Source organism: Gymnogyps californianus, chromosome 2, assembly GCF_018139145.2.
Source record: "Gymnogyps californianus isolate 813 chromosome 2, ASM1813914v2, whole genome shotgun sequence".
Classification (NCBI taxonomy): domain Eukaryota; kingdom Metazoa; phylum Chordata; class Aves; order Accipitriformes; family Cathartidae; genus Gymnogyps; species Gymnogyps californianus.
This window is the reverse complement of record NC_059472.1, coordinates 54,079,982-54,107,917: the sequence shown is the minus strand read 5'-3', so window position 1 is coordinate 54,107,917 and position 27,936 is coordinate 54,079,982. Positions and strand designations below refer to the sequence as shown.

At 36.7% G+C, this 27,936-nt stretch overlaps 1 protein-coding gene across 1 annotated transcript in view; it reads left to right on the top strand.

Moving 5' to 3' along the window:
• Nucleotides 1–27,936, top strand: part of DLGAP1 (DLG associated protein 1) — a 340,676-nt gene that overhangs the window by 73,321 nt on the left and 239,419 nt on the right. The window contains exon 2 of the mRNA XM_050890759.1: nt 4,166–4,276. The gene's annotated coding sequence lies outside the window, so the exon portion shown is untranslated. The remainder of the gene's footprint in view (nt 1–4,165; nt 4,277–27,936) is intronic.

Below are 27,936 nucleotides of genomic sequence, written 5' to 3'. Positions count from 1 at the left end.
GCTGTTAAAGGAGGTCGGTATCCTGATATTGCTTACAGAAAAATGGATAGTTGTGCACTTTCACTATGAATTACTTAATACAAATATGAGAAGTGGGGGAGAAACATGGGAAAGAAAAAAAATCAGGTAAAAATTTGATTTATCTCCTTTCAGTATATCTTTGTTAATTAAAAATGGCACATGACAGCAGAATCCCAGGAATGTAAAGAAGTATCATGGAGAAGAGAAATCAAGTGGCTTACTATGTAATAAAACACTTGAAGACCTGCCCTTCATTTTTGCATTGAAATTTAGTTTAATGATAATGGTCACACTGTGAATTGGTGTTCTGCACAGGAGCGGTACAAACGTGATTAGAGTCTATTTCTTAGAATTACAGAATCACAGAGTAATTTAAGTAGAAAGGAATTATAGGTGGTCATCTAGTTGAAGCCCCTGCTCAAGCAGAGCTAATGCCAAAATTACATCAAGTTGCTGAGTGTCTTGTTCAACTGAGTGTTCAATGTCTCCCAGGATGGAGATGCCACAGCCTCCCTGGGTTCCAGGTTATTCTTTGTTCATGTTCTTTGCCACACTTTTTCCAGGTGTCTTTCTGACCAAATCTAGCTAGAACCACATAGCAGCAGTTAAGTTACTATTTGCCACCTAAAAGCTGGTTTTAGAGACTCTGCTTTTTGTAAATGATTTGCCATACAATACCTGGGTAATTCAAGTCACTGTTGTGTGCTAAAACTGAACCAGAAACTGGGGGGTTTAAGGTAAGTCTGATTCCTGCTATGGTGGTGAGTGCAGGCTATGAAGCAGTTTCAGGTCAGTCTGAGTGAAAAGTCAATTCATAATGTCCTCTTATTTCATGAAAAAGCAACAGTCTGAAACTAATCAAAAGGGATCAGATACCCTGTAGTTTGTACTTCCGTACTTCAGTTAAACGTCATTCAAAGTGTTGTTAACATATCAGTCAAAAAAAGCAACATTTGAATCCTGTCCACCTCCTATTCAATTGCCCTCTTTTTCCTCTATGCCAGATGGGGATGTCAATGTGCACAACTTGTTGGTTGTACCATAAAAAGATCATAAAAATGGCTGCAATGTCAAGGTCAAAAGTCCTTTTGTCCCACATCCTGTTTCATGCGTCAGAGACCAAAAGAAAGAACATAAGGACGTGGCAAACGTATGCTCTTAGCCTCCAGCCATCTTGAACTTTGGATCTTTCTGAGCTGGATGTTTCTGAACATTTATAGTTAGCTAAATTCAGGGGATTTAATTTTCCCACACCTGTCCAGACTTCTCTTGAAGGCATGATTTGATGTCCATGACCTCCTGTGGCAGCAAGTTCCACAGTGCAACTGCATGTTGCAGAAAGAGCCACCTCCCTTTGTTTATTTGTTTTGCTTTCTTCCTTTTTAAGAATGTGATTCTTAACCAGCTTCATTTGATGCCCTCTAGTTCTTGCACTGGGCAGAATGAGGCAGTGAAAAAAAAAAATAGCTTTACTAACCATCTCCATGCCAGTCATGTTTTCATAGTCTTCCATGATTCAATTCTCTCTTTCATAGACCAAAGAGTCTTACCCTATTCATTTGTCCCTCATGCAGAAGTCATTCTGTACCTTCCATCATCATCTTGCTCTTCTGTGAACCTTTTCTGGTTGTATCTCTTTGATTAAATAAAAAATAGGAAAAGTGGGCAGAGAAGGCTAGCATGCATGGACATACACAAATAAGAAGGACCAAAAGCAAAAGGGATGAAGAATTAAACAAATTTTAAAACTATTAAAACAATATTGATTAAGTTTGGAGTGTTGATGTGGATAGTTCCATGTGTAGTACAGAGCTTGAAGCACACTAATCCATGACCATCTCTGAAAACTGTATCATATATACTTACAATATATGTTTGCAGAAAGTTCCTCTCAAATTTTTCTCCTCTCTTACATTTTAGGCAGTGGCTTACAGTGTGCTTAACACCTGTGTGATGCAGGTAATACCTTTACATTGCCTGGCCTCAGTGTCTCTGTCATCACTAAATATATCTGACAAGTTAAAATTTCTTTTATCCAAGCAAATGCTGCCAGCTAAGATAAACCTGTTTGAGCCCAGCTTCAGCAAGGTTCTCAAGCAAATCTTCAAACGTGGGAGTTTCAATGGATTCAGAGAAGTCCTTGCAACTGAAGGCTCTGCATAAAGACCTGCCCAATTTGATCCTTTAGAGATTTATCTTTGAAAGCTCCCTAAGGGGACCTTATATGGAAAAATCAACCCAGTTTACTTGTTACAATTAAATATACTCTGTCAATTTTATACTCTCAAGGAAAATCTGAAATGGTTATGATGTAGTCAATATTGTAGTCAAATTAGACTCAAAAGAGATCTTGTCAACTGGAAATCTATGCATTTCTGAAATGATTTAAAAGTAATTTCTGGTTCTGTACCTCTCTCTTGATCCCACCGCCAATCTGATGGTTTTACCATCACATTTTCCTGCTTTAAACATATTTTTCTCCCACTTCTGACAGAAAAACCTGCATAACCAAGAAAGAAAGATGATTTAAAGACCAACTGTACAGAAAGAACTGGAAAGTTAGTTTTAGACTTAAGAAGAAATATACTAAAGATGATTATATACCTCAGGGGAAAGGCAGGCTCTCAAAGCCAGCTATACACAAAGTGCTGTCATTGGAGTACTAGTGGAATGTGTTTCTATTCTGATATTAGTTTCAGACACTCAGAACCAGTGTCAGAATTTAGCTCATCTTGGAAACAAGTCTCATAGTAAATAAAAAGACAGTAACAAAAGGCAGGCTGTAGCCTTCGTCATAAATTTGACTGCTTTTGAGGTTAAGGAATTCCCAGAAATAAACCTTATCTTGTGTATAGAGGCTGTTCCTGTTCTCTTAGCAGTTATTTGGAAGAATTTGACTCCAAAGCTTGATGCTTTACTAAGATGTGCATCCCATTTCCAAATAAGTTCATTTAAGAAAGTTTTCTAGCCTATGGGAAGTGGGACATCAGACTCTGATCAGGTTGGTCTCTTCTGGCTTTATAAACATGAGTTTGTAATATTTGCAGGTTATTTTGCTCTGAAAATTTTTACTTGCTTTTTCTGACAACTAGTGCCCTATAGTTAACTGTGGTCTGTGTAAAGGTGTTTCTTTGAGCATCAGGAGAGTAAAATAACTTAGGAGTTTTCAACACATCAAACAAGTTGTTGTATTGATCGTGCTTCAGTATAGTCTGAGGCTAGTATCAAAGCATACTTAGCCATACATTTTTTTCTATCTTTTAATATGCTTTTCAGTAAAAGTTTGATTGGAGCTGTTAACTGCCTTTACAAGAAAAAATGTTTGCGCTTATTCAGGCTTGTACTTACGAATTGTTCACATGAAAAAACAGAATAAAATAGGCTAGACCTTTAAGTGATGAGAAACAAAACTTGAAATGTGAGATGACTCATAGAGCTCAAATACAGAGCACAGAGGAAAGCCATTTATTTCTATTAGTCGCAGTAAGTAGTACTGGAGAACTAAGAAAGGAAAAACATATATATCATTTTCCTTACCAGAGAAAGAACATGGCTTGGAAATAAGTATTTTCAGTTTATATAATCTAAAAAATTAATATATTTAAATGTGCCATGGATTGCCATTGCAATTTTGTCCGCCACCCATCAAATGCTGGTGAGGCGGCACCATGTATACAGCTGGGTGGTTGGTCAAGTTTTCTCACCATTCTCCTCTGCTTTTCCAGACAGAGGCAGCAGGACTCCATGGTGCTCATGGAGTGTGAGAAAAGGTTGTAGAAGGATGAGACTAGGGGAGAGGTGAGCTTGCAGAGAGTCAGTAGGTTTACTGAGGCAATCACATGTAACTAGTCTTTGTATCTTTCTGTAAAAGAATCGATGAACTCTTCATACGTTGTGCAGGGAGAGTAAAACGTGAGATGGCACCACAAATGCAGCGTTATACAATCTAAATATTCTTTTTTGGTGCTTGTTTGTTGCAAGGAGGAGAGTGCGGTACCATGTGAAAATTTTGCCACGGACTGTTGCTATAAAGCCTCTCAATATTGCTGTGATTTTTAATGAATACGTAGCTGCTTGCCATGTTAATAATTTTACCTTGTTTCAGGCTAGTAGTTTTAACTGCTACCCTTTGATTGTGTTTCAGAACAGTCAAGCATCAAATATTGGAACTGACATCTGAATTAAAGAGTGTGCAAAAAATCTCTTCCCTCTTTAACTATTGAAACAAACTAAAATGGAAAACTGACTAAAGGAGGTGAGTCCTTTCTTCTTATTCTCTGATCATTCTCCTTGATCTGTCTCTGCATCACTTTTATTCATTTTTCTCCAGATTTGCTTGTAAAAGGGAGGAAGCCAAATGATTGCAAATTCTGAACTGCTTTAATGGAAATGAAGGTAGCCTGATAGCTTGCTATTTTGGCTTAGAAAATTATATATATGATAACCCATCTCTGTACTCATCTAGGTCTGCAGGCTGCAGACAGTGTTAGTACCAGGTGTCTTTGAACGTTGTGGTGAATGACTTTCATGAGTCTGACATGAACATAAAAATGTAGCATATAAACTTTATGTTGAGTGGAGCCCCCTAGGGCTAGATGTGCCATAGCTGTGGAGCAAGTGTAGAGAGTATGAGAGGAAAGGATTGATTTGGCCTGGAGGAGTGTAACGAGAGAGAGAGATCAGAGCCAAAAATGACATACAGAAGGCAGCATGGGGGAGTGGTTGCAGCATTTTGGAAGCAACATTGACATGTCCTGGAGAAGCTCTGGTGGGGAAAGAACTCAGTTTCCACAGTTTGTTGTTTTGGGGTTTTTTTAACACTAAGAGCTGCAAAAAATGAGGACCTTACTGACCTGGTAGACATACTGAAGATAAGCTGACCTCTAGCAACTCTAGCTTCTTGAACACAAATTGAATAGTGGTGAAATGTCTACATATAGTGAACGATGGGTATTTCATAACGCTAATCATATCGAGACAAATTAAAATCAACAGTTCCGTATCCTGTTTCTTTATTACCACATTACAGACTTAAACATACATGCACTAGGAACAGGGAGAGTATTTTTAATTTATATTTCTTTCTAAAATGATGGTCATACTGCTTATGATTTGATAAGATTTTAAAAGTAACTCTTAGAACTATGCTATATTCAACTGCTTACTGTTCAGTAACAAGCAATTTAATTATAATGTTAAATTAATATATTAATTATATAATTGGTTATGGGTATATCAGGATTAGTTAGGTATGATACTGTACTTCAACTTGTACATTTCCCTGAGTGGAGCGTAAGTTTAAGATATTGAATGAAACATTTTACATCTCTGGAATACTCTTTGTATCACTCCAGAGTGATCTTTACTCATTGTTTCTCTTTACATCAAAAATTTCAGTGGATACCTCACTTAAAAAATTTAATTTCTTACAATTAGAGTGTTATCTAATTATCCAGCAGTAGCAATTGCTTTGTATTTTAGTAAACTTACTATAAGAGGAGAAAATACCAATGCTGCTGCAACATTTCCATAGCCATAAAACTGTATCCATGATGATTTATTATACATAAGTATGTATATATGATTCTGTATGTTACATATGTAGCATACATATATGTACTTATACGTTACAAGTATATATTTCTAAGGTACATATACATTAGAAAAAGTGGTGCATTTTCTTTGCAGAATTGAACTTGGAACTAGTGTGTATTTTCTGACGACATTAACTAGGTCAGTTCAGTTACCTTTGCCTCAGTTTGGCCTTCTGTAAAAGTCTAACACTTCATTGAAATGGTGATGTAATGTTTACAATGATGTGATTTTTTCCAAGTAAAAGTTAGATTTTTAGCTTAGGAATTTGTTTTTCACAGTAATACATTTACTTATCACTTACATATATTTATATCAATTACAAAAAAATTCTATCTCCCCGGTTCCCTGTGGTTTGGGTAAAATTACTGTCTCCAGCATTCCCAGTGTTCCGTTTCTTACAGCTGTGCTCAACTTCGGCTGTTATATGCACCTGGATTTGGGCATGTGTCTTTTCGAAGGGTCAAGGAAGTTAAGAATGATGCAGTAAGAACATTATTAAGGCTGTGCAGTTACCTCTGCGAACATTAGGAAATGCCAAAATACATGTTGTCAGTTCACATGCATCATGACAGATGCTTTCCAACAACAATCTCATGTACCATTTTTTGTCTTTAGTTTTACTTGAAGCTCGCCTGAGTATTGGTGGTTTCCTTTCTTAATGATTAAGAAGTAAACTTGTGAATTAGTTATATTATTAAATTTGATCGTTCTTATGATGTTTTATAGAGTCTACCTATTCAGTTGATCCACCCAGTTTTGGATAGGGTATTTGTAGATATATACAGACACACACACTTCTTATAGCAACCCTCTGCTTACTCAGAAGAAGCAAAGGCATCACCACTTGGAGGGCGGAATGGAGACTTTTTTCACTGAGTGGTGGGAGAAGAGGTGTAACAGGGAATTCTTTCAATATAGAGGATTGTATTGGAGAATGCAGAAGGGAGTGATTTTTATTGTAAATACACTGGTTTGTGGGAGAACTAATTGCTCATAAAAATGGAAAGCTGAGGGAAATACTGGGGGATACAGCAGTATGAATGTGACCAAAACACTGTTAGAACCACACAAAAAATTACCATTCATTTGCAAATAATCTGAATGGACAAAATGACAGAAACTAAGTACTCCTGTGAGGATATAGATGCTTCTCAGAAGAAACACCAGTTTCTGTGAGGCTTCTCATCAGTTTATTGCCCTTCTGTAAAGGGGACTTTTTGCCTGGGGCAAAAGGATGAGAGGCAGGGGCATAAGACATCTCTTAACAAAGGAATACAAAAGAAAACATTGTGTCATTGAAGAAGGTATTTTGACTAGTGATACATTTATTAGAAAGAACAGGGTGTGGTCCATTTATTTTCATAAGGAATATATTATCAATGTGTGTTACTCTATTGCTGTGAATTTTGTTCAAGGGAGATGCAGATGGAACTTAAATATGCCATTAAATCAAGACATGTTTATCAGCAGGGAGAAGATGACTAGGCTTTGAAAAAGTCAGATAGATAAGGAGAATGTCTCTGAAATGTGTTAGGGACACAGAAGAAATTTAACTTTAATGAGACCAAACAAAAGGAATAAAATTAATCCTTTACAGGGAGGATGTATGAAAGAAATTTAAATCTTAAGGTCTTCCTGTCTTATTGGGAGACAGGATAGCGGATGCTTTGTATGATCTAATTATGCAGCAGTCTCAGGCTCTTCAAAATATTCTTCCTTAGGGAAAAAGGACACAAGACATAGAGAATAAATTACCAGTTAAAAGATACAATGATCTTTGATGCAGTACAAGAGGAAGTGTAAGGTATTTCACTAATAATGCTGGTGTGAAGGTAACAGATGTAAAGAGAAAAATTAGAAGTATTGCCTCAGGTAAAGTACACTGAGAAGGCACAAAGGGTTAGATGAGGCAAAGGTAGTGTAATCAAATATAAAGAAAAAACAGCTTTCGGGGGCTAATTGAAAACTGATCATGACTTGTTTGGGGTTTTTAAAAGAAAAATTTAGACAAGCCTTTTTATTATAGCTTGAATGGTAATTCCCTGACTGGATATACAAAGCTTATGAATCAGAGAAAAGAAACTTAAATGACAATGAGACAGACAGGTGAATTGTCTTGTTTATTAGATAAAACAGGAAATTTCAAATGAAAATACATTGTATATATTCTGCTTCCTTCTCTACTTATGGGGAAACCAAACATCAAAATAAAAGATAGGGATAAGTCTTTTCAGCAACAGTATGTAGGCAATGAGAGACCTGATGAGATGTAAAGAGTCAAATGCATTTTTGCATCCAGTGGCAAGTTGCAAGTCCAGGGGATATCCATAATGTTTTGGGATGAGCTGGATACTGAAATTACTCCGGGACACTCCTTAGATTTGAGTGCCACAGTGACAACAATAATGTCATAACTCTGAAAAATCATGATCTGTGCAGGCATAAGGGAAAATGGAGTTATAGTATATAGGTGGAGAAAATACCAAAAACTGCAGATAGAGAGGTGCTGAGATATAGAGTAAAATATTGTATCAAAAGTTTCATTTTTACTGATAAATACGGAAATAATCATTAATAACTAGAAACTATAGAGGCTTATCTTTGAGTAATAAAAAAATTGTCATGAATTTGCTTACATGAGTTAAATATGTAACTGGGGGAAAAAAGAACAAAATAAAGAGGAAGGTTGATGTTCAATATAGCTAAGGTCGCCATTTTTTCTATATCAGTCTGAACAAAATTTCACTTCATCACATCTAGCAGAAATAGATAACAATTCCTCACAGCTATAATCATTTTTGTATCAAAATTTATTTCAGAAATGCACCTTTGATCTCCTGCCTTTTGAAAGTTGGTGTCATCTAGATATTTATTGACTGAATTCTAGAAGAAGGTGTGGTCCTTCTTCCTATGCCATCTAGATTGATTTTTTTTTTTTTTTTTTTTTTTTTTTTTTTGTGGAAGATGGAAATTGGTAGAGGAAGTTGTCCTAGAGTGCCAGAAGGCTCTGTTTTCTACAGCTGACCTTAACTTCTGTAAAAAAAAAAAAGGAGAGAAATTCTGTAATCTCCAGATCAATTATTTTATTACACTGTCTTTAAAGCATGACTACATTACACCTGCAGGATTTAATCAGAGAGTAATAATCAATGTTTATGCTTTTATATAAACTATGTCAAGGTACCAAAACAGAATCTTTTATTTAATTTTTAAATCATTACTGTTTATTTTAAATAATTATTTATTTTTTATTTCATTTTATTTAAATAAGAAAGTAAACAGGTTGGTAAACTCAGAGGAACAGGCTCAGGAAAAGAGAGAGAGAAAGTAACTTGGAGGCAGCGTTGCCTGCTTTCCAGCCCACCTCCCATTGCCTTGATAAGTATGAGGTTGTAGAAGATAGGTAAGGAAGTGAGGCTAAGTATTTAAGCATCTAGTCCTTTGTTATTTATTACACCTTTTCATCCTATTTTATATTAATGCTATGGAATGCTAAATGGTCCTTTAATTTTAAAATGCCTTTCCTTGTGACTTTCTTTTCTTACAGTGAAAGTCACAGCCAAAATAGACCTGCTTGTGAGCGCATGACCTTTGAGCGGGAGCCTTGAGGCCAGGGGACATAGTATTAGAGATAGGTAACACTCTTGTAAGGTCTCTCAAGCCTCAGAAGAGGTCATCTGTAGCTCAGGAAATACCAGAATTATTCAACTTCAAGGCTCAATGTGCCTTTGAATTCACCCAGCATGGCTATTTTTGTAAGTGCACACTATTGGAAGTGGATGCCTGTAAGAAGCTTGCACGGTGGGTCAAAAGTAATAGCACCATTAACTCTGAGAAAGGGATTATTTCTTGTATTCTCATCATTCTCTTACAGTAAACAATTTCAAATTGAGCACAGTGGGAAATCCTATTTACTCCCATGGTATAAAATCATATCCCTGAAATAATTTACCTGTCTTAGAAACAAACTGATCTATGGAACTGGCACCGGTTTTAGGCTGCTGATGCAGGGAGAGGTGTCTTTCTTGGGTTTGCATTGCACGTCATAAGCAGACGTAGGCACAATGATAAATATCTTGCCACCTCTTGATGACCAGTGGGTCATCAACAGAGACACGGCAAAGAATTCTGGTATTCAGGACTTGAATGCTCAAGAGAGACCACAGCCATGGTTGGATGCAGTCACTATGTTCTCAAGACCAAAGAAAAAAACCAAGGAAAACGGTTTAACAAAGTATCATTCATCAAGAACAAAATGTATAATCATGTATATTATTGAAGCTTTCTGAATTGCCTTTGCTCTTAAAGCATGAATTTATTTGAGCACATTGATGAAGTTTAAGTAGGCTAGAAATTTCCTGCAAATACTCATCTTACTGTTTGTATTTTAGAAGTGGGAAGAAATATTTCAGTGTTACAAAATCAGCACAATGAAAAAATTGCAGCTAGGTTTTATGAGCTGGCTAGGAAGTTCTTTCAACAACTAAAGTTCAGATCTTGCAAATCCTGGAAATCAGGACAATTTCAAGGAGTGGAACAAAATATAAAATCATCAAAAATAAAGTCTGGAAATAGTTCAAAAAGATACTTGGGGAAGTGATAGATACTGAGAAAGGTGAGTTGCTTAAATGTTGTGGGTGAGTTTGTATATAAAGTATCATTCTGTATGTCCTATATCGACATAAATATAAACAGATATTACGGTTAAGAACTAGGCAGCACAAGAATAAAGGAGTACAAAATGGGGATGTGATCCCATAAATCAAAATTCTGAAAAGATTTTTGAGGGCATGGTACATTACCAGCTGCAACAGGATTCTGCAGGTGGCAGGTTAATGCAGTACTCGGGCTTACGAATACGAGTGGGTCACCTTTCTATTCCAAATATGGCCACTCCAGAACATACTTCATTAGGGTACTCATGTTTGAAAAAGTTGTTGAAAACTGGAAAGACTTTGGGAGAAGCCACAAGATTGGCTCAAATGAGACTAAAAATAATGGCTGGTTCGGTTCAGTGTTCGGGGGGGATTCGGAAAACAATTTTCTCACTGTGGAAGGCAACAAAATACTGAACTTCTGAGACTCACAAGCGATGACAAAAAAGATCTGCTACATTGAAGTTAAACCTAGAAATGAAAGCAAAGTGCATATTTTTAAGCAGAAGTAAATACACATTGGAACAATTTACCAAGCAGTGTTGTGGATTCTTGTAACTTAAAAGATTTCATTTGGAATTAAGGGAAGGATTGCTGAAGCAATTTAGGGAATTAGACACTCAAACATCCTTGAAATGTACTCATTAAATTCACCAAGATCTCTTGGGTTCCTCTAGAAATGCAGCAAAGCTAAAAGTGGTATGCTGCTTCTGATTCACAAAGGGGGCTTGACTGAAGGCGCTGTGGAGTAGTACGAGATGGTCTCTGATACATTACACAGCAGGTTAGACTGTATTGTTCCAGTGGCCTCTCTTGTTCACAGAGTCAGTGTGTTTATTTGTGAGAATAGGTAAAAAAATGTTCTGACCTAATAGGAGCTACTTGAGATTGCTGTTGAAGTACTTACACCCCATCTGTTTAATAAGATGGCTGTAATTCACTCGTTCACAGTAGCAGGATGCTGTTTCACCTCCATTCTTCTGCTGCTGGTAGGGAAAAGACTGAAAGACCAGGCCTGTGTACACAGATGGCAAGGAGCAGCTGAGCAACAGCTTTGTTTCTGTTAGGCTTTCAGCAGCTGATTTGGTTGCCAAAGCAGAAATGGTCGGTCATGATTCAGGACCTCCTCTGTCATCTGAGTGTGGTGACCAGAGGAGGTCCTGAAATACTAGATAGATATAATAACTAAGCATTTCTTGGTTTTCTGTAATATTGTCTATATAAAGAATTCACTTCAGACCATTGTCTCTCACCAGGAAAACTTTGATCTTAAATAATTGAGTCTGGTTGGCTCAATTTTACCTCCATGAGAGTTACATTGAATTAGAGGCTACACAGACATATTAAACATCCAGTCACACACCAGTACAAGCAGTAATTTTGCTATCATTGGACACTGCAGCCCTTACTATAGAAATGATCTATTTTCTTTTGGTTTTACACTTCACTGCCTAGGGTCTGCATGGCTCAAAGCCACCCGTCCTGTAAACCGGATCTGTAATCAGTACAAGTTCTATTTGCAAGCCAGTTTCCTAGTATTACTTTCAGAGATATGCATCTGAAATAGGATGGTCATGGAGAACAAAGTAAAGCTCACCTATGGGTGAGGAAGATCACTGTATCCCTTGAATCAGAGCTGGATTCTGTCCTGAGTTTTGTTTACTCACAAAGCTGAGTTTTGTGAGGCTCTAGAAATCCAAATTCTGCCTGATAGCAGTAACTTAGAACACTGAGGTTTTAGGGTTTTTTCTTGACTTTTTTTTTTTCTTTTTTTTTCTTTTTTTCAAGAATGCACAATTTAACAACATGGAAACAATTAATGTAGAAAATGAATAGTCTGCTTGTGGTTATTAACACTTAATGCAATTATGACTTGTGTGTCCCACTCAACAGTTTTTTAAACTTACTTTTTGTTATATAAGAAAACAGGCTTATGTCAGCCCAGTGTTAAAAACTCAGGGTATAAATTATTATAATTTGTATAAAAGTGAATTGAGTTGAATATAAATTACAAAGAGAAGTAAGTGCTTATGCAGTGGTTGATATATCATAGATATTTTGGAAATCTGTTTATCCAAGACATCAGTGTGACAACAAGGTTATAATATTAGGTTGTTGGGGCTGTATCAGTATATAAAAGCTATTTGTCATCTTTATGAACTATATATCATTATCAGAATAAAAATTATACTGATGAGATTGCTGCATTTCTCATCATTATCATGTAGATCTTCCATGTGGTCTATCAACTCCAACAAAGAGATGAAGCAATATGTACTTCAGACATTATTGATGACAACTGCTGTGTATTTTCTTTGCACAGCTTATAAAAGTTCAAACTAAAAGCAGCTATTGTGATGTCCAATGCTGGAAAAAGAATTAAGTGTAAGCCAATTTTAAAATATATTACATTTTCAATATCAAGACATTCCAGCCAGGTACTTGAGTTGAAGGTGCCCAGTGTCCAAGCAGTTGATTGTTCTATGTTAGTGACTAAGAAGATGAAAGTGCAGATGTTAGCAGTTTGGGATTTTTGGTGTTTGTAAGTGAGCAAGTAATAATGTAATGTAAGTGAGCCAAAAAGTGATATATATCCTTCTTAACATCAATAGCTTTATAATGCAGCTATTCAAATTTTATACTCTAATTTGCTCCTGTGCCTCAGAGAATTGTCATGCTTTCCTGTAAGTCTGTTGTGATTTTAGCTTCAGAGCACTGCATGAAGCAGCCCTCTGGTCTGGACGATGCCCTGCTTCCTGATGGATAGACCTTGTTAAAATTAGGTTTTGAATACAGTAGAAATCCAGTTGTGCTCCTTTATGATAAACTAAGTAAGTTCACTTCTTGATTTGGCCAAACGAGTCTGAGAAATGCTTGCACAGAGCAAGTCATGTAATTATTATATCACATTTCTTTACATTACATTATATATGTGTGTTTATGCATATATGTATATCTAGTTTCCTAAAGCATTTTGTAAAAATAACAAATAAATGTAATTTTTCTTTCTTTCTATCCAATTTGAAAAATGTAGTTCAGTGTGTTCAAGGAGATGAGGCAACCTAGCTGTCCCAGGAGGTACAAATTGGACTGATTAGGTCAAATCATATTTTCTTTAATATGTGATGTGGAATCTGTCCAAAAGCAAAATAATACTAGGCAGGACAGAAGGCAGTCAGTATGACATCAAGAAAGAAATAACACCACCGGGTTGAAATATGACTTTAAGTAACTATAGAGCTTCTTAGATTTAAGATGAGGAGCAATCCAATGCAAGAGAGATACATCTAAGCAACTTCGTAGGAGATGCAGCTATTTTAATTCATGAGAAATAAGTGAGCTATGATACTAAAACCAGCACCTCCATGCAGATGCTATTGAACCGTTGTAGGATCATTCTTTTTTCAGTGGAAATTTGTAACAAGGATGAACTTTGTCCTGCAGCAAGATTTCTGATCTGGCTTTGACTCTTTGATACTTGGTGACACCAGTCAGATTTCTTAAAGTATCATGACAAGAGTTAGTGTCTTAGAGCAACAATAAGCAAAGAAACACATGCTGTGGGGAAAGCATGACAGAACCAGATATAACATGGCATAGTTTTAGAAATTACCTTATTTGACAGAGCATCTGGTTTAGGGTTAGACAAATTAATACCTTGAGACTGTTTGGGTAATGAATTGGTCTCTTGTTGAGATATCAATAGCCTGAGTATCTGAGAAAACAGAAAATAATTGCTGTATCCTGATCCTTCTACTACAAGAATTTATTCATCGTGCACTGTCTGACTATTGTAGCCTTCAACAACATGGTGGGTTTTTTATTTTCAATTATTAATCTTTACTGCACATGATATTATGGTAAAATTGTGTGCTTGTAACATGTCTTGTCTGAGTAATTGGTTAGCTGTCAGGGAACAAGAAAAAATCAATAATACCAATACTTTTTAGCTCTTAAATTCTAAATCAAATGTTTCTTATATCAAGTAGCTCTCATTATATGTACAGCTCTGTACGGCTATTTTATTTTGATTGTATTTATTTTTTATATATTTTCTCATATTTAAACAAATTAAACATAATGAACTAAAAGAAAACCTTTTTCTTCCTCTTCCTAAATGTTAGATTGATTACTTTCTGAAAACATATACCTGGCATAAATTGAAATATCTGGTTTCAGCTAAGATTAGGTACTTGATTTGTAATTAAAATTCAAATGGTAAAACAAATTGAGAATGACAAATGCAGTTTATTGAATCAGTAGATCACTACTTTCCTGTATTACAGCTGTTCTGTCTCCAAGGCAGTTCCATTTGATTTACTAATTATATGCAAAATATCATTATGTTGTGGTTCTTCATAACAATTTTGATATTTCATCAGAGATCCTTCTTGGTTGGAATGATTGAAAACGATTGGTGGAATAATTTGTATCGTTATAGTTACTGATAGTTTGTGCTGTTACACAGTCTATCAAACTGTGTTCATTTCATGTATGTTTGAGAACTGAAAAGCTATTTATCTTCTGTGAGGAAATCTTGAATAAATTTAATGCTTTGCTTTTTACAGAGATGTGATATAGTGTTCTTTTTTAACTTACAAAGTGAAATATCTTCCATAGAGGAGTTGGACCTCTGTGCAAAAGGAGGGAAAAAATTCTGACTTTGAAATATTACTAGCTTTGGTTATCCTTCTAAGTGCATAATATTAGCTTATGGTCTTATTCATAGCTACAGCGATACTAAAACAAGGGAAGATGTATGAGGCACGAATGCTGTGTTGTCTTCTTTCAGGGAAACAATACAAATTTGTGGCATATTTTTCAAACTTGAATTATTTATATATCAAACATTACTCTGGCAAATCCTGATTAAACTTGTATGAATTCTTTTAATCTCTTCAACAGTTTGCCCTGCAGTTTTTAGTAATCCTCCTCACACCCCAAAAATCTATGAAAGCTGGGACTTTCATATCCCAGTCTGAATAAATATTATTTAGATCCCAAAATCTCTCTGGCTATATTGATATATATTTCTTTTTTAATTATTAAAAAAATCTATCTCTCTATATCTAGGAAAAGAAGGCATTATTTCTATGCAGAACCTATTTAATCTTAATTATAATTTTCTGTTCTGGTCATCATGATAGTGCCTGATACCCTGACACACATTAAGCAGTTAGTTTTCTCCATATTCCTCTAGTGTGAGGAGTGATCTGAGGGTCCTGAAACTGGAGGGATCTCCAAGAAGAGATGTACTGTTTATGGCAATTTTAGAAGGCAGGTAGGTGTCTCAGGAAGGCAGTTTTGTTGTGGATGGCAAAGCCAGCGCTTGAGTTATCAGTGTCTCTTTGCTATCAGGGAAGATGGGAGTCCGCAGTGTTTGAAACACCTCTGGGAAATGGACTTGGATTTGCACTGGTTACTCTCCAGGGAACAGGGAAAACTTAGTGGGCTACTAACAGCCTTTGATTATTCCCACTGATGCCGTTAAATCCAGGTGTTTGACAAGACCCAGCTAATACAGTGTTTCTGCTATCAGTGATTTCTGTTGGCACGCTTGTCTCCCATGCTGTTACTGTGGGCTCATGGTTGAGGAAGTCTTTTATTTGATAAAGCCAAAGAGAGCTTGTTCTACAGTGAGTGGGATTCTCTGGGAAATAAGTCTATTGCTGAGCACCATTAATTCTCACCTGCCATCATCGCTTAACCCACAAATAGCTTGTGTCAATGCTAATGTAATTTTTGTTTTCAACTTTGAAAGCTGAACTTCTGCTTGGGGGTATAATGTAAAGACTGGCAGAGGTGTGTACTCACTGGGAAGGCTGTTAGCTCACAAACTATTATCCTTTGGTCAGCCAAGGATCATCTATTTATCTAAGCGTGAATGAGTGTTAAATTGAGCTAGAAAAATTGGGCTAGCAATGTAATTGATGAATGTTATTGCTTAGCATAGCATAGTGTTATTTATTTCACAATTTAAATTATGTATAGCTACCCAGAGAATGTAGTGGATGGGAATATAATAATCACGTCTATAAATAAACATTTTTCTTCAATGCATATATGGTTAGCTTTTCCTATAAATGAATTATTTTTTATTAAAACATGATGGTACTACCGATCGCACCAATTCTGAAATGACAATTTAATATCAGTCATAAGTTTATTTTGCTGCATTATGGATGCTCCTTAATAAGTTTTGTATTTTACTTTTCATTCTCAATTCCCATTCTCAAATGCTTCCCACAAGTGGCATTAGTCAGGGTGCTGTGGATGAGTACATCTCATCCGAGGTGACCAGTCCGAAGTTACTGGTTTAGCCTAAGATAGTTGTCTAGGGTCTGTCTTTAGGCAGTGGAAAGAGCACCAACAAAGAATGTTTTTGACCAAGTCCCTACAGGATGAGGACAGATTACCCTCCGCCCCCTGCCTCCAGATGTGCCTCTCTCTACAGCTCTAGAGGACCCACTGGCAAAGACCTGAGACTAGGTGACTGACGATTAATCCCACTGGAAGTCTTTTAAATCACTGTTATTTAATAATAGACTTTTTCTGCAGAGCAGCTGAAAGGAGGACATTTGGTTAAGCCCAGAACTTATTTCTGGTTGTGTGTGGCTTTCCAATATGACTTACAATATATAATTTTGTGATCCATGTATTCTTGAATGAATAAAGAAATACAACAGCACAAGAAACCACCTGAAAGTGGTCCTGCTTAGTAAGAGAAATCTGTCTTTCATTCCCTTTGGTTGTTCTCACAACACAAGTTAAAAAAAAAAACAATCAGACCTGCAGCATCTATATTTTACACCCTGGATGTTCTTTAGAATAGAAATTTTATTAAGAATGTATTCATTTTTTTTCAACAGTCATATTTCTCAAAGCCTCTTTTAGTCCATGTGAAGTACTAGAAGGCTTGTATCTGATGTACATTTGTGAACCCTAGTTTGTGACATTAAATGCCAACATCTAGAAAGTATTCTTCAAATGTCTTTTCTCCTCCACGTAGTTTAAGCAACAGGGTTTTTCTCCAATGAGGTATCTCCCCAGTGTGTTTTTTCTGGTTTTGAGAACAGGAAAGTGTTTGGTAGGCATTTTATTTATGTACTTTCCCCTTGGCCTGAAAGTCTCTGAAATATTTACCTGTGCTGCATTCTTTCTTTCCGTCCTCCTGCCTTTTCAGGAGCTAAGGAGTATGGACTAAGTGCTACCAGTCACCCCAGCCCTTTCTGTTCACAGGAGAGCCTCCTTGAACTACTTGTGTCTAGCAGCAAATGGTTTTTTCTACTTGCTTTTCAATTCATCCCAGTAGGGATGATTCTTCCCCTAGAAAAGGATTGTCTGGGTTATGAAATTTATCCTGTAGCCAGACCTAACAGCAAGCAGGTCACCTGGGCTGGATTATAGGGACAGGAGAAATGGGTTTGCAGAAGGCCACAGCATTTGCCATCGCTTCAGCCTGTTACGTAACAGAATTCAGGGTTGCCTTTTTATGCAAGAAAACAGATTTTAAATGGAAACCTGCGTTTCCTGTTATAGCAAGAGAAAGTCTAGTTATAATAGAGGAATAGCTGGATTTCAGGGGGGAAAAAAGACTCCCAGGTGTTTTTTAAATATCCTTCTTCATAAAATACAACTTACTGTACAGAAGTGCAAGTCTAGCAGTTTTTGGAACTGCAATGAACTGTTTCTTAACCCAGAATATTAATAGGCCTAAGAACCTACAAGGCAGGGTATGCTCTTGTGGTTGTCTGTAATCATCCCTCTTTTAATTACTAAAATGAAATAATTTATAATTTCACCTTTTACATTACTGATATGTAATCTCAGACTGAAAAACTGTTATATGCATTTTTCATAATATTTGTGTAACTAACTGTGAGTTTGCAGACCACTTTAATTTCCAGTAGGAAATATTACTACCAAATACATGATGTATGATTTGTTCTGAAAATTGCATAACTTGATGGAATATATTATTCAAATTATAGCTGAAGTGGGACGTAAGTGCTTCATAGGCCTTGGGATGGATCTGCAGGGTGCTGGGGAGGAGGCTGTGGTGAGGTGTGAAGTTCACTCTGCTTGCACTTAGCAAGATTCCTTTCTTTCTGGGCTTTCATACTAGAAAAACTGAGGCATGCGAATGTTCATGCAAGGTGTTATACCATCGTCATGGAGAAATTTACCTCTGTCTTGGAAAATACATTCCATAGAGTTAGGATTTCATTATTAATATTTTTATACTGGGATTTTTCTTATTTGTGCTTTTGCTGTTTCCATTATAGAGCAAAACCTATGTGATAACATACTAAAGCTGTCATGTATCGTTACTCACTACAGAACAACTTATAATTTGGGCCTAAAACCAGGACACCTCAGTAGTTTGTGTCCACACTTAATAACTACTATAATTCTTGACCAACCATCCCAAAATAATCATTTGCGCATAGGTAAAGGCATCCTACTTTTTCATTTTTAACTTGGTATTTATTTTGTTTGTATCTATTTTCTAAGAACAACTCAAGCACAGATTATTTTTGTAAACTCCTAACTGGCAGAAAGGCAAGGAAAAAGGATTTACAGACTTTATATAATGTATACCTGTAGCGTATACAAGTATATTATGTATAGTGTCCTATTTAGGTTGCAGTGCCTAATCCTTTCTAATCCATTCTCTTCTTCCTATTTTCCATATTATCGCAGTTTGGATACCAAATGTCACACTTCTGCAATGTGCAACCAAGCAACATGCCTGCTACTATGTTTAGCCCTTTCACAAGTCCTAAGTTAAATGCATACTTATAGAATGTGTTTGGGGGGGGGATGGGGAACCAACAAAAAAACCCACCATCAAGTAAAAATAATTACTGGATAACTACAGTGAATAAACTGAATGAGGAGTAAGAGTCACACAGAGCCTTTTCATATTGACTTTCTGTCAGATTAGGGATTAAATATATGACCTTTATTGTTTGGCTGCTCCATCTCCAGTGAAGATACAAATCTACTTTTAACTGTTTCATGCAATTAATGATACTCTTTGATGGTCTTTAGGGAATTAATTGGACAGCTTGGTAACATTTACTTGCAGGGTAAAGCCTTCTACCAACTGTAAATGTAAATTCTAAGTAAATTGCTATTGTTGTTTTGTCAGTGTTTTTCAAGTCACAAATACTTCAAAGGTTATTTTATAATAACTATTTTAATTTTGGGGAGATGTTTTGTAGACTTTGTATCAAGAATACATTCTTGATTGAATGCCTACAGTCATGATACATTGCATGTTTCTGAGAAAATCCTTCAATCGAAGTATCAGCTGTAATTCCTCGAGTTCTACCACTGGTCACTGACTTTTATTTTGCTTCTTAAGTCGGTTTCTCTACAGTGGCTCTACCTAAAGGGACTATTAACATTCAGAGTCACTGAATCATGCAGAGCAACAATGTTTGTGCATGTGTCATGCAAGTTAATAAGCAAGAAAGTTTATATGAGCAAAGACTGTCTTCTTTTATATGGATGTAATCAGAGAGCTTTTTCAAAGCACAGCTACTTTGTTTCCACTTCACAGTAGAACTTATGTTGTGATTAATCAATTATGAAAGTATTAGATAATAACTTCTAAGATGGGTAATTATTAATTGATAATGTTACTCTGCAACTTCAAATTACTATGCATAGGAAAACATAATCTGGAACACACAGTCAGTGAAAATAGAGTTGGGGGAGTGATACCATGCTGCCATAGACTGAGAACTAGGAAAGCTCTGGAGAGGTAGGAAAGCTAAAAAAGAGAAAAGAAAACTTCTTGCCTCATTAACAATTTGTTTTACAACTTTTTGTCCTCAGGAGGCACTCAACTTCCATTTTTGTGAGAAGTGCCTTTTTTAACAAGCTTGATAGGTGGATCATACTAACATATGGACATAGCAAATTGTTTGGAGTCAGTAAGCGTGTAAGGATGAAATAAGTAAGGTTAGTTTAAATGTTCATGTTAATACAACTTAGGTGGCAATTATTCAATGGAGTGCTTGTTCCTTTGTAATTCATCTTTGCAAACTGAAAACAGATTGGGAGAGCGCATTTCCTGTAGAAAATCAGAGGTTATAGGATCCTAATATCTGGAATAATGAGAAAACAATCCCATATCCTCATGTAAAAGGAGAATGGTAGGATCACGGCAAATGTAATATGGTCTGAACATTGATGGACACAAGCCCTTGTCAGTACCGTTTATTAAAATAGTCAGTCTCCATGGTTTAGTACTGTCATTGCCACTGAATGAAGCAAATTTGTTCTTAAGTAGCAATCGCTCTTTCTTATGCGTTATAAAAGCCTTGTGCTGACATTCTGCTAAGGCATGAATGTCATTCCGTGGCATTACATTTTTTTTCTATACTTGGATGGCTTAAAATCAAAGAGTAAGTGAAGGCCATGATAAATTTAGTGCATCTTTGATTTTCTCAGGAGGAAAATAAGCATGTGTCAGAAAGAAGGAACAGAGGCACTAAACGCGTAAGAAATCCTGGGCATCTTAGAAATCTTAACATTTTCACATTGTTTCTTAAAAAGGATCCTTGTGACACTAGGATACATGAATCCCACAGTGCAAATATTCAATTTGTTTCTGACCGAGAGCTAGAAAGGTAAGGAAGAAAATGAAGGAAATAGTTTATAGAATTTACCATAATTAAATGTATTTTTCTCATGTGAGAGTCACATAAAATTAATGTACTTGTAGATGTCATCTGCATTAACTTCCAGGCCTGATCTGGAAACCTGTGAATTTCAAGGAGTCTTCCCCAGGGGGAAAAAAAAAAATTTCTCACAGAAATACATAAAAAGAACTTCGGTTTAAATATTAAATATGCAGTAAAATGATTGAAGAATAATGCAAATAGGGTATTTGCATCTATTCTATTTGAAAAAGACTGATACAATGGCAGCAGTATGACTCCATGGATTTTTTTTTTTTTTTTTAATAGTTATATTTGTAGTTAGGACCTTAAATTTGAACATTGAGGATTGTCAGCTGGTTGCCCAGCTATTGGGAAGTCTTACGTCCTACATACAATAGACATTGAGGTGCTGGAGCATGTCCAAAGAAGAGCAACGAAGCTCCTGAAGGGCCTAGAGAATAAGTCTTATGAGGAGCGGCTGAGGGAACTGGGGTTGTTTAGCCTGGAGAAAAGGAGGCTCAGGGGAGACGTTATTGCTCTCTACAACTACCTGAATGAAAGGAGGTTGTAACGAGGTGGGTGTTGGTCTCTTTTCCTGAGTAACAAGTGACAGGACAAGAGGAAATGGCCTCAAGTTGCACCAGGGGAGGTTTAGATTGGATATTAGGAAAAATTTCTTCACGGAAAGGGTTATCAAGCATTGGAACAGGCTGCCCAGGGAAGTGGTGGAGTCACCATCCTGGAGGTATTTAAAAGACATGTAGATGTGTCACTTAGGGACATGGTTTAGTGGTGGACTTGGCAGTGTTAGGGTAACAGTTGGACTCAATGATCTTAAAGGTCTTTTCCAACCTAAACGATTCTATGATTCTATAATTTTGGAAACCGTGTTCCAGAAAATAATTCCTCCCATATGCAAGTGGGAATCTACATTAACAGTGTAGGGGGAGCAACGTCTCAGAGCAGAACCCTCCTTCTATCTTTATTAACATAAATTTTTCTTTAGCTGTATAATGCAAACAGGTGCTACATATTTCAAATTCTCTTAATCTATATAGGGCCAAAATATATCAGTTACTAATACAAAATTTTTTACAGGCAAACAAATCTCTTGGCTTTCATCTGTCAGGATCATTTGCTCCCTTCAGCACATGGCAATTTTGTCTCATTTCTCATTCTGACTCTTTAGTTTTTTCTGGTCGTCTTATTTGCTGTTGCCATAACTGAAGTCAAGCATGGTCCAACTTCTCTGTGCCTTTTATGCATGCTTCAATAAATGTTCATTTACACTGATTTAAGGGGTTTCTTGTATTATCTTACACTGTGTTTTATACTGCAGTTTACAAGAGGAGTTGCTGTTAGACGATGTATCTATATAATGTTTGGAGTGCTATGTTTCATTCAAGCATCTTATCCTTCTTCTCATCCCTCCTCAAAAGTTACCTCTATCATAAAATAGATATATAACTTCTGTCATGTAAAACTTAGATGGTCGCTAGGTTATCACTGATAGTCAGCAAAGCACTGTATATGCACTAAACCTGTATTAAGAGACCATCTTATTTTTTCCCTTATTACATTGTCTTGTGCTCTTATTAAATCTGTAGTTTTTAAGGGCAGTCATATACTCTCTTTTCTTCTGTGCCTTATCATACTTGGATCCAGAAGTGACTGAACTTACTTGTTAGTAATGCCAATATTTGTCCAGGTTGTGTTTCGTCTTTCCTGGAGCATCTTGTTCAATTGCTCCAGGCTAAGAGTTTTGGCCATATGGGGAAGGACTGGGGCAGTGCTCTAAGAATTGTACATACTTAATATTGAGTATTTTTACAAAATAATTTCTTCACTTTCTGCCCCTTTTAGTGCTATTATACTGTCACTGTTTCCTTCAGTTTAAACATTCACTAATTTCAGGTGCACTCTCACTCTTGTTCAAATAACACAGAGCCTTCGACTACTCATTTGATTTAAGTCTCAGGAATGGGGCTGTGACTAGGAAGTGGAGGCAGTGTAGGTCCAGTGAAGATGTGGAAAGGCAGTGAGTCAGATGAGTTTAGTTCCCCTGAGCGCTCTATAGGCAGCTGCTGCTACAAATGTGAAAAAAAACCCCTCCTGTATGCAAGCAATCACTGACTCCTCTCTTCTGTGGTGTATGGCTTTAGATGCAGAATTTTGGAAAAGTGCTAGAGGGAGCCAATTCAGTGGTCATTCTCACTTATACAAAGATTTTTTGAGACTTCTTTAATTGTTGTGTATCAAGATTGAAGGCTGTGCAAACTTCAGAAGAAACTTTCTGGAAGAATCCCTCAACTGCAGTCTGTTTTTTGTAAGGCTGTCTGGCTTAGGGAAAGGCAGTGAAAGCTGTTCAGTGCCTATCCATTGGAGCCTGAGTTAGATGTTCCTTGTGATCTTACAATTTATCAAAAAAGGCCATCTGGTCTTTACAGGTTTAATCTCATCTCCCTTCACACTGCCTTTTCTTTAGTATAATAGGATATAAATGTTGCATTGCACCAAAAAAAAAAAAAAATTACCATCGGACAGTACATTACCATTGCCCTCATTGTCCATGCAGTTGTACTATTGACTTAGCACTAATGACATGAACTTAAACTGCAATGAGAAACACTTTGAGAAATACTCATGAAAACCTTTTAAATACTATGAGTGGTTTTGTGCTTGCTCTCGAGACACTTAACCACTACAGTTGTCGGAAATGGTAGAGAAAAAGAAAAATTTAAAAAAAAAAAAAATTCTTGGTTAAAGTGTATGGTTTCAAAACACAAAACTGAAAACCACTTTGAGTTAATTTTCATTTGTTTTGGAATGAAAGACAAAAAATTTTGACAGAAATTACAAGTTCTGTGAAAATTTAAAAATACTCTGATGGCTTATTTTGTACTGTTACTGCTTCTGCTTTTTACTGCATATTCCCTTTCTACCCCTAAATAATAAAAAAAAGAGGCCCGTGTGTGGTAAAAGAAATACTAGTAAATATTAGGTGAATGGTGCAGGGATCATTACACCAGAGCCTCACAGCTGGTACTTGTAACCTACGGTATGAGGAGCCCTGCTGGTGCCAGGCTGAGCTCAGGGGATGTATCCTACCTCCCTGTCATCCTTCCTATCTGAAAATCAGTACCGTGTTAGCAGATCTACACAGATCTCATTTTGCGGTGGCTGACCTCTGTCTGCCTCCATCCACACCTGTGGGTATGTCTTTTGTGCTGGTATGTCAGACACACCTGAAAACTAGTATTGAGTGGGGCTGAAGCTTGACTCTTTTGGAGAGAGCGCACCTTAGACTGTCCTGTTAGCTGCTCTGCTCTTGTTGGTCTGAATGAGCGCTGGGCAAAGTCAGCTTGCGTTTCCTCAGCAAGTAACATGGAAGTGAAACATTTGGAGGTTGACTGAGGGAAATGCCCCATAAGAGCTCTCGTAAGTGCTCTTATAGAGCACTGATCTAATGTCCTGATGAAAATGAGGCTTGTGCTCCCCACCTGCAATGTGGGAGTGCACAAGGCAGAGAGAAAGCCTCCTCAGACCCAAAGTCTCCTCAGACCCAAAGCTTTCTGGAAAGCACATGTGCTGTCCTGGCATCAAAAGTAGCTCCTTGTGTCTATGACACAGCACCATTACTTGTCCTGAAAGTGTATAAAGCATGACAAGAGAACATGTATTTTGATAGTATCTTGTTTCTGCTGCTTGTGAGGGATTTTTGGGGGTGTTTTTGGTTTTTTCCATTCTTGCTGTTGAACCCTGGATCCAGCCCATGCAGGGGGAAAAGTTGACCTTCCTTAAATTAGTGGCAGCACTTTTCTCTGAAGGATCTTTGCAAGATTTTTCTGTCACGCACCATGGTGTAAACATTTCTTGAGGCATTTTTCTTTGAGCCAGGGTACATTTCTACTAATTAGCAATGCAGGTGATGTGACAGAGGTCCTGTCTGTAGCTGTAAGTTTTAATAAAGAACTCACCTCTTTTTATTTCACCTGGTTCTCATGAAACTGAACTGGATTTCTTTCCATCAAGCTCTATGAACATGAAGCTGTAGACAAATTTCCTTTAGTTTAGACAAATACTGGTACTGTAAGAGTATGATCTGATGATGGCCTGCACTTTATCCCTCCCCTGTTCTTAGACTCTTATACATCTTTTTTTTTCCGCGTTATGATATTTAATTTACCAGTTTTGGGGGGGTCAGTCTAGTATTTTCAGTCACTTTTCCTTGAACATGTACCCCATATTACCACTTTGATACATATCTTTCATTTCTTTACTCTTTATGCTAGCTCTGGTTTTCCCTTTTTATCTCTTTATGATACCACATATAAGAAATAAATATAAAATACTTTACCTCTATATGTTTAAGCATCTTTAAGACAGTGGTAGGCATTGAAAACTACAAAGATACACAAATTAATCAATACAGTAAACAGAGACTACCAGATTCCACCAAAAAAACATAAAATAAAATTTTCTTATAGTAAAGCATCTAACATTACCTACTGTAAGTTAGAATTAGGAGACCCGTATATTCACTGGAAACATCCTCTGTGATATTAGAATTAAGCTTTTATCAAAAATTTACATCCTAGAATGCATGTGTCTGTGCTACAGATTCTGACCTGTGGGAACATCAAAGTAAAATGCTTTTGTTCTTATTGATGCAATAGGTTTCTTAAAGAGTCAGATTGATCCTGTACTTCTAGTGAATTGTACCTTATCCCACAAGCTGATGTGAATGGGAGCAAATTCTGTGTTACTTGTGTTAGTGTCATTTTCATGCCAAACAGATATATCTCTGCAGTTATGCATTTGTAGCAAGCTCATAACAGAACATACTACAAAGATTGTCAAAGACAAGCCATTATCTTGCATTCTTAGGTTTTTTTCTTGCAGTAGCTAATGTGGTTTTTATTCTCTTCAAGTAATGCATCATAATCCTCCCACAGTGTTTATTTTTTGTCATTTTGAAATCCAGAGTTTAGTGTCCCACTTAGGGTCTGGTGCTTAGAGATGGGAAACATTCTTAATTTTTCACTCATGTAACAGTTCTGAATCTGCAAGTCTCTTCCAGAAAGCTTGTAACAATATATATGCTCATGAGTGTCATATACTTCTGTTATGGATGGAAATGCACGAGTTTATTATTTCTAGGGGTATTCTAATGTGCCCAAATTGTATTTATATGCAGGGTATGTTTTGCATATCAGACCAAAAATACCAGTATTTTGAAGCTTGAAATCTTTGCTAGGAACTCTTTTCTAAAAATAGATATTTTATAGACTACCTAGTCAATCTTATGTAAAGAACCGGAAATCTTATGTTGTCCTCACCGTACTGTAGTTTTCAGTATGACACACCCAAAGTTCAAACCAATAATCTTGGTTTATTTTTTTATAGCAGGTAGGATGAGGAAGCTTCTGGGTGTACTCTTTTAGCAGTGTCTTCATTATAAGATTAAAAAAATTGATGAATGAATGCACAAAGATTTGATTAGATAATTGTGATGGAACAAGACTGCCAGGATTGTGTCTTCTGCTTTGCCTGTGGGCTCTTCCACTGGCAGTTGAACAACAAATCTGAAAACTGACAGAATCAAATCTTAGCAAAATAAATTGAGATAAATTGTGTAGTATTAGCTGTTTTTCTATCTCTGATAATTCGCTGCCTGATGGAAGTCAATCAACCAGTCTTCTGTTTCCCAAGACTTTTTAAACCTATGATCCTTGGATGCTCACAGTCAATAGACAACTCCAAGGAGATCTAGGAAAGAACAGTAAGAAAAATAAGTTTCTTGTCAGCAGGCTATTTACTATATGAAGGACTGTACTCTCCCGAGAAAGATTTGAAGCACTGAGAACCACTGAAAACCGCAGGAGGAAAAACAGAAAATTAAAAAGGTGCTGATTGTTTAGTTAATTTAATTTATTTGCATCACTGTATGATTATTAACTTTTTTTTAAATGCCTTGCTTCTAATGGAACACCATGTCTGAATCATTGTTCATGTTCTGGAAAGTTCTGCTGCCTTATGGCAAAATTACTCAGGCCAATATTTGGACCCTTGCCAAGCTGCTTCTGCTTGGAGGTGAAATGGATTATGAGAGTCAACTATCTCTTTAATGATCTTCTGTTTATTAACAAAGAGGATCCAGAAAGCATATTTTTCTGAATGCAGGAAGAACAAACAACAGGCAATTTCCTTGCCTGAAATGCCATCGCTGCCTTTTCAGCCTGTCCTGTGTACCATGGGTTTATTTTTTCAACTTCTGTACAGGGACAAATATTCGCACTTCTCTAGTTTCCTGCTGCCTGACCCTTGTCTTTTGGTTGCTGGTGAATTCTGAAGGTATGGTTTCATAATATAAGGTGTTCTATAGGTGCTCTAGTAGTTAAAGGAATTTCTGCCTACTTCATCATGCAGACCCAGTTGTTTCATTGCAACAAAAAGTTGACTTCACTGTGACACAGCCTGAGAGGAATAGGGTGGGTACAGTTGGGAAGTCTTTAAGCTGGATTTGACGCTGAACAGTTCAATCTGATGGAACTGTGGCTTGACATTGCTAAGAATATAATGACAACTGTATCTTACCAGGTTAAAAGTCCATTTAGCTGCATATGCCATATCCTGTCTTCAGCCATGAGGAACAGCAGCTACTATGGGAAAAATATAGGACTAGAGCAAAGCATACAACGAGAGATACTGCTCCAGAATCTTCTCCCAGCCTCTAACAGTTTAAGGATTAGGGACTTGGTGAGCCCAGTTTCATATTTGTGTTGACTAGCCTATGATGGATCTTTCTTCTGCAGATGTGCCTATTTACCTGTTGAAGCAGTATGGCTTTTAGTGTCTTCAACATTGTGCAAGAGTACTTCAATTTTGTACCTATGATCAGCTACTTTAATCTGATGCCCTATATTATTCAGAAAAGACAGTAATCAATCATTATCTGTTGATCCTCTCTATGCTATTTCAGATTTGAT